Source organism: Pieris napi, chromosome Z (genome assembly GCF_905475465.1).
Source record: "Pieris napi chromosome Z, ilPieNapi1.2, whole genome shotgun sequence".
In the NCBI taxonomy this organism is placed as follows: domain Eukaryota; kingdom Metazoa; phylum Arthropoda; class Insecta; order Lepidoptera; family Pieridae; genus Pieris; species Pieris napi.
In genome coordinates, this window is record NC_062259.1 from 7158101 (window position 1) to 7166165 (window position 8065).

Below are 8065 nucleotides of genomic sequence, written 5' to 3' on the forward strand. Positions count from 1 at the left end.
CTCTATATTATGTCTAGGAATACAGATATAAAGTAAGTGAGTCTATAGTGTGTATAGTCCTTTTCATGAAAGAAGTCCCGCGGAGATTTTTGGAACTAAATTTGACAGGTCGGCCATGTTGTCGTTCGTCGATGTTATCAAGTTCGTTTGTTGTGGTAGATTTTTTAACTAGCTTAGTGCATTTTAAAAATTGTTTACAATGCCAAAAGTTGTAAAAAAATCGGCTCGAGAAATGATATTGAAAATGAAAGAGTTCTGTGAAGCGGAACAAAAGAAGAAAGGTGTTTTAATACCACTAAATAATGTTCGCCGCCATAACAGGTACTTTTTAGAGTTGCCACATAATATTTTTTTGCTGTATTGATGGGACTTTTATGATATAAATTCATTTTCGGGACAAAAATTATATCTACGGCTAGTGATATTGAAACAGAATCTGATTCTGTTTCCATCCACTCTTCAGACAGTGATGTTCCTATGGCCGCTGATCTAAAATTATTCAATAAAACTTTGAATAAAAAATTGTATTGCTTTTTTTTACCCTATTTTCTCATCTTATCCCTGTAAGTAGGTAAAACACCGCTTATATAAGTAAATAAAAATATACTTTTTACATAACAGTAATATTGTTTCATAAAAGTATGCAGAAAATAGTATTATTTGATTAATTAAATATGCTAAATGTAAAATAGGTAAATTTTTTACTCATAAATGGCAACATTACGTCATGCGATTACAGCGCTGCGTCGGGCAATTCTTTCATGAAAAGGATATTTCTATACTATACTTCTTATACAGTACTATATTGTATGGTTTGTTATACAGAAATGTTTTATAGAAAAGTGTGTATTCGCATTTCGAGTCTGTGCGTAATGAAAAACGTCGTAGGATTTGAGGTCACAGTCGTGCTAAATTACCTTTTTGGTTATATTATAACCGATGAAAATATCTAATAGACAACTAAGTTGCGTTATTATGGTTCGATAGTAATCATTTTGATACTTAATATGTTAAAAATAATAGTATATAATTTTTATTAATTAAATATATATAATATATATCTGCCCAGATGTTGCTTCACATAACCACTACTAATTTAAACATTTGTCTGCGAAAGTTAATATAAAATGCATATTCGTTATTCGTATTTTGTTTGCCATCACTGTGACGGTAGACAAATTGTTGTAACAAGAATAATTGTGCTGGCCTTAAAAAAAACAAGAATCATTTTCACATAAAAATAATTATATTTATTATGTATTTTTTGATATTCTCAAACGTATTAAGTAATAATGGTTGACGTAAAAATGGACTATATCCTAAGACTAATACTAAAATAGCGCTAAGTGTGACCATAGACGGACCGCATGTTGCAGTCGATACCGACTGCTCTAAGGGGCGAACTGCAGTTTCCATACTAAATTCATATCCGACATACACGGACCGCACGACCAGTTTTTTGAGTGGACGGAGCAGTCGCTCTGCGGTCGAGTTTCGCCGTGCGGTCGACTGCTTAGAGCTGCCGGACCCACCATACACGGATCACTACAAGCGGTTGCTGCCGACCGCACGCCACTCCCTCAAATAAACTAACTAATTCATCAAATAAAACCACGGACATTCTAAAGTAGTTGAAAAACTTTTTAGTGTCTTCTCTCAGCTGGTGATACAAAGTATGAAATATTCCATGCTGTTCTCTTGATTGTAGTATTGGACGCACCCACACACTACGGTGTCTTCTACGCCTACGCTTGCGAGATCGCCGTACGGCGACTGCATTTTGCAGTCGGTCTTGACTGCAACATGCGGTCCGGCTATGGCTTGCTTAAGGAATCCGAGTGTGTGCGCAAGAATCGATAACGGGTTGCATTGCACATTCCTACTGTCGTCTGTCGGTGACATTTATTGCCCGACATTAAAATGCGTCGACTAGTAATCTTGTATTTATTTTTACTTTTTAAATAAAAATAATAAAGCTTTGATTTATGCAGACAAAATTAGTTATTCATATTTAATAAAAGATAAAATGTAGATTGATTTTTTTTTATTACTGTCTTTAACTAGTGAAAGTTGTAATAAAATAAACCATTTGCATTAAAAATATGTCTATATTTTTTTTCTAAAAATGCCATTTTATACTGAAACATCATTGCATTACATTATAGCTAATATCTTATGTTGTGTCCATGACATAAATCAAGTAAAATAAATGAAAATATTTAGGTTTTAAATTTTTATTTATTACAGTTATCAAATATTAATCTCAGCTTTAGTTCAATATTCTGGGATTCTTCTTGGTACTAAGTATAACATAATTAATGATAAAAAAATTATCTAGTTAATAAATTATATATTTAAAAAACACAGAAAAGGTAATATATACACTAGCAGAAATAAGTAATTTATAGGAATTCTCTTCAATTTCAATGTTCAACATTTTTTTAGACCTTAAATAATTTTCACTTAACACAATTGCATTTGAGGGTAAACACTAATTTTTCTTTTTTATGAGACTCAATAGTAAATTTGTGTCATTTATCTTCATTTTCTGTTTTTTTACTGGTTTCCATTTTATTATAGGGCTTCTTATATCTGTAATTGAAGCCTTGTTCTGTAAAGATTTAACAATTTTTTCCTTTGACACAGGAGTAACAAGCTTATCGTTGTGAATTATTTCTTTTATCAAAACATCACTTGGAAAGGAAACTTTTTTCTTTGCATTGATTTTCTTTAGAATTCTATTTGTATTACCAGAACTAGAGAGAGCATTTTGCCGTCTATCCAACTTACTTAAGAGCTTCACTTTGTTTTCGGTAAATTTCATGATTTTTGAAGGTAGTTGAAAGCAAAAGATTGCTAGTTATTTCACAAGATTCACAAGAAGAAGCTGTATCTAGTTACTACAACTCTTTTGTTTTATTTGAGTTGTAACTCGCTCAAGTTGCACAATAAAATCATAAAGATAAAAGCAAAAGTACACCACTATATCGCATGGCAGTATGCAATGTAATGGTAAATGGATTATGGTGATATGGTCGGACCGTGGCCGGTGGCACTCATGGCAGGGTTGCCAACTCCTACAATATGTTCCCCTTAGGACCAACTTCAAATACCCCTAAAGTTTTTGTTAAACACTTGGTGTGAGAGGTAATTTCAAATATGAATTAAAAATACATTGAAGTAGTAAAAATAGCTGTTGTATTTATGTGAGTACATTTTACATATTTATGAATGTTCATCAATGACCGAATAATAATAACAATAAAATGAAACGATTCTTATTTTTTATTTCTTAACTTTTCTTTTTTTGAATTCAGTTTTTCTTATCGTTTCTTGGCAGACAATTTTTCGCGCTTTCGTCAATTTCTTTTCATACATTATTTTTAAAGCTTTTTGTACTTTTTCTTTTTTATCTGTTCTGTTACAGTTAAACGAGACAGAATTAAAAAAAAACTAATTGCTTCAATGTGCTTTTTTCCTTCTGATACAATATTATTAAATGTTATTGGAATAAGCTATAATACAATATTACGAAATATTAGATATTTCGTCAAAGGCATCGGCCTGGATATCGCGCTGCGTTTTGCTGTTGCTGTTATTGTGTAAGTATATTTTTGAAATCATATATATTGAATTTAAATTATCATTCATTAATCATTAAATGATTTGATCATACGGTCAGAAGGAACAAATTTGACACATGAAATTATGGTTTTTCGATATTTAAGCTGTAGCCAGGCTTGGAGTTTATATTTGTTTTAGTTTCTTGATTGCGTTCGAAGCTTAATATAAATTTTATAGAATCGTGTGTTTGTAGAGAAAAAAATTCGTGAATAAAGTAGGTACTTTAGAGGTCCGAACATCTTGAATTTAGGGGTAAATTTGGGGGGAAACCCCCCAAGTTGGCAACACGGTCCAGTGTTGCCAACTTGTAAATAATAATGGAAATAATGAAACAATGGGTGACGATGTCAAACTAAACTTTTATTCACTGAATCACTTACATAATACATAATGAAAATAGATGGCGCTAGTTGTATTGATATTGTTACCATACCAATTAAGACAACACCTCCACTTTAAACAAAAGCAATACATAATCTAGCAAGTAACTAAATTATTAACAGGTGAAATGCCAAGCTTTTTAGTAAAAAATTATGTTTAAATGAACCTAAACTTTTTGTTACAATATCTGCAGGCATTTCAGCTTTTTCCAAATATGCAATTTCAATAAAGTTCCTGGCGACAGCTTCTCTCACAAAATGAAATCTTAATTCTTATATCTATATTATGTTTAGACCTTCGATGGAAATTGGAAAATAGGATTTAATGCTAGTTTTGGGCACTTTGACAATCATTATATAAAACAATAGTATCTGACCTTCCATAGATTTTTAGATAATAATCTATTTAAATAAAGTGCTTCTTTGCTGGCTTCTGATTATTATTATTATAGAAATATATTCTGCTTTGCTTTCTACATTCAAATGAAATTACAGTATTTGACAATTTAAAACAAAACCCTGAATATGATTTTCTGACAGTGATATCTGAACCCCAATCTGCATCTACAAAACCTTCAATAATAGAATCATCTTTACAAAACACAAGACCATAATTTTTGATTTTCTTTAAATATTCTAATACCCTTTTTAAATGTCTCCAGTGAGTCTCACTATGTGAATTATTAAATTGGCTAAGATAGCTGACACTATATTATGTAATATCTGGCCTGGTGAGCACCGCCAAGTCCATTAATCCACCAATTAACTGTTGATATGGATACTCACTACATACATTTAATGATTTTTCTAGTTTTAAATTTGCCTCCATAGGAGTATCTGCAGTTTTACAGTGTGACATATCAAATTTGTTTAGTAAACTATCAACATATTACTCCTGGTCAATAGTAATTACAATTTTACACATATTAAGTCTTAGACCTAAACATTGTTTCACATGACCTAAGTTCTTAATTTTAAATTGACTGCCTAGTTCTTGAACTTGCTGTTCAGTGCAATTTGAGAACACAAAGAAATCATCAACGAATAATGCAATAATTAATTTAACATTACCTTTAAATTTAGTAAACAAGCACGGCTCATACTCAGATTTTTTTTAACCTAGACTAATTAAATAATCATTTACTATTTGGAACCAAACCCTAGAAGACTGCTTCAACCCATATATTGCTTGTTTTAATTTTAATAAGTACCTTATTATTATTTGTATCATCACACTCAAAAGTAACAGGTTTTTTCATGTATACAGTTTCATTCAAAATACCATTCAAAAAGACAGTAGTTACATCAGGATGGCTGATTGCTAACTGTAACTTTGCAGCTAATGCAAATAATAACCTTAATGTGGAATATCTAAGCACAGAAGAAAAGGTTTCATGAAAGTCAACTCCAGCTTGCTGGGAAAAACCTTTTGCAACTAATCTTACACAATATCTCACATTATTTTCACTGTCATATTTCTTTTTAAACACCCATCGGCACTGGATCACTGAACTGTCCTGAGAATGATCAACAAGTACCCATGCATTATTCTCTTCAAATGATTTTTAGTTCTTCTTTCATACTTGCTTGCCAGAATTGACTTTCTGGGCCATTTAATGCCTCTCTGGAGTGTGATGAAGTCTCGTTGACTACTGTCTTCACACTCCACAATACACAAGTTATTGCAACCATACCTATCTGGTCTCACTCTAGTGCGTTTGGATAATTGCTCTGGCTCAATTGGTTCAACACCTGGGTCTGAGACTGTGTCAAATGAGTTATCCTTGGAAGTACTCACTGAAACTTCGACTAGTAATCTTGTATGTGGTTTTATTTTTTAAATAAAAATAATAAAGCTTTGATTTATGCAGACGAAATTAGTTATTCATATTTAATAAAAGATAAAATGTAGATTGATTTATTTTTTATTACTGTCTTTAACTAGTGATTATTTTTTTTTCTAAAAATGCCATTTTATACTGAAACATCATTGCATTACATTATAGCTAATATCTTATGTTGTGTCCATGACATAAATCAAGTAAAATAAATGAAAATATTTAGGTTTTAAATTTTTATTTATTACAGTTATCAAATATTAATCTCAGCTTTAGTTCAATATTCTGGGATTCTTCTTGGTACTAAGTATAACATAATTAATGATAAAAAAATTATCTAGTTAATAAATTATATATTTAAAAAACACAGAAAAGGTAATATATACACTAGCAGAAATAAGTAATTTATAGGAATTCTCTTCAATTTCAATGTTCAACATTTTTTTAGACCTTAAATAATTTTCACTTAACACAATTGCATTTGAGGGTAAACACTAATTTTTCTTTTTTATGAGACTCAATAGTAAATTTGTGTCATTTATCTTCATTTTCTGTTTTTTTACTGGTTTCCATTTTATTATAGGGCTTCTTATATCTGTAATTGAAGCCTTGTTCTGTAAAGATTTAACAATTTTTTCCTTTGACACAGGAGTAACAAGCTTATCGTTGTGAATTATTTCTTTTATCAAAACATCACTTGGAAAGGAAACTTTTTTCTTTGCATTGATTTTCTTTAGAATTCTATTTGTATTACCAGAACTAGAGAGAGCATTTTGCCGTCTATCCAACTTACTTAAGAGCTTCACTTTGTTTTTGGTAAATTTCATGATTTTTGAAGGTAGTTGAAAGCAAAAGATTGCTAGTTATTTCACAAGATTCACAAGAAGAAGCTGTATCTAGTTACTACAACTCTTTTGTTTTATTTGAGTTGTAACTCGTTCAAGTTGCACAATAAAATCATAGAGATAAGAGCAAAAGTACACCACTATATCGCATGACAGTATGCAATGTAATGGTAAATGGATTATGAACCGTGGCAGGGTTGCCAACTCCTACAAAATCTTCCCCTTAGGACCAACTTCAAATACCCCTAAAGTTTTTGTTATACACTTGGTTTGAGAGGTAATTTCAAATATGAATTAAAAATACATTGAAGTAGTAAAAAATAGTTGTTGTATTTATTTGAGTACATTTTACATATTTATTTATGTTAATCAATGACCGAATAATAATAACAATGAGATGAAACAATTCTTATTTTTTACTTTCTTTGAATTCAATTGGTTCAACACCTGGGTCTGAGACTGTGTCAAATGAGTTATCATTGGAAGTACTCACTGACACTTCCGGTTTCTGAGACATAAGTTTCATCCCCACAATCAGCTTCAGAGGAAGAGCTCTCAATTTCTTCATAATCATTCTCTTGATCAGTTACCTCCACTGGATGCTTACATTCCAATGGTATTTCTACCATATTCTGGTATGGACTTTCCATGACTACTATATCTCTGCTGGTTTTAACAATGTTAGTTACAGGATCATATACTCTATATCCTTTAGTCTTTTCTGCATAACCTACAAAAATCAGCTTGTTGGCCTTCTTATCCCATTTTAAACATCTTTCCTTGGGAATGTGAACCATGACTACACTGCCAAATATACGCAAATGACTTAGGTTTGGTTTCTGACCAGTCCATACTTCAAAAGGATTCTTATTATTCAGCCCCGTGACAACTGATCTATTTCTCAAATATACTGATGTGTTGACGGCTACTGCACAGAATTTCTTCTCTAATCCAGCCTTGTAGATCAAACATCTGGCCTTTTCAAATACTGATCTCTTCATCCTCTCGCAGAGACCATCCTGTTCTGGTGTATAAGCATTGGATCTCTGGTGAATTATACCTTGGTTATTTAGATACCTGCCAAATTCACGACTACAAAACTTCCCTCCGTTATAAACATAGCAAATAACTCCTTTGAAAATTACATTGTTGCCATTCCTAATCAACTGACTCACAGAAAGCAAGTTAGTGGTTAAATTCGGAACATACAATACATCTGTAACTGTAACGTCATATTCTTCTCCATTGACTACTGTAACGATGTTTACGTCGCCAGAACACAACACTGGAACTCTAGTCTGATTTGTGATAATAATTTCTTACGGCCTGGCCACGGGGATCGGCGGTGCGAACTGCGATGCGGGAGGCGAGGCGACCA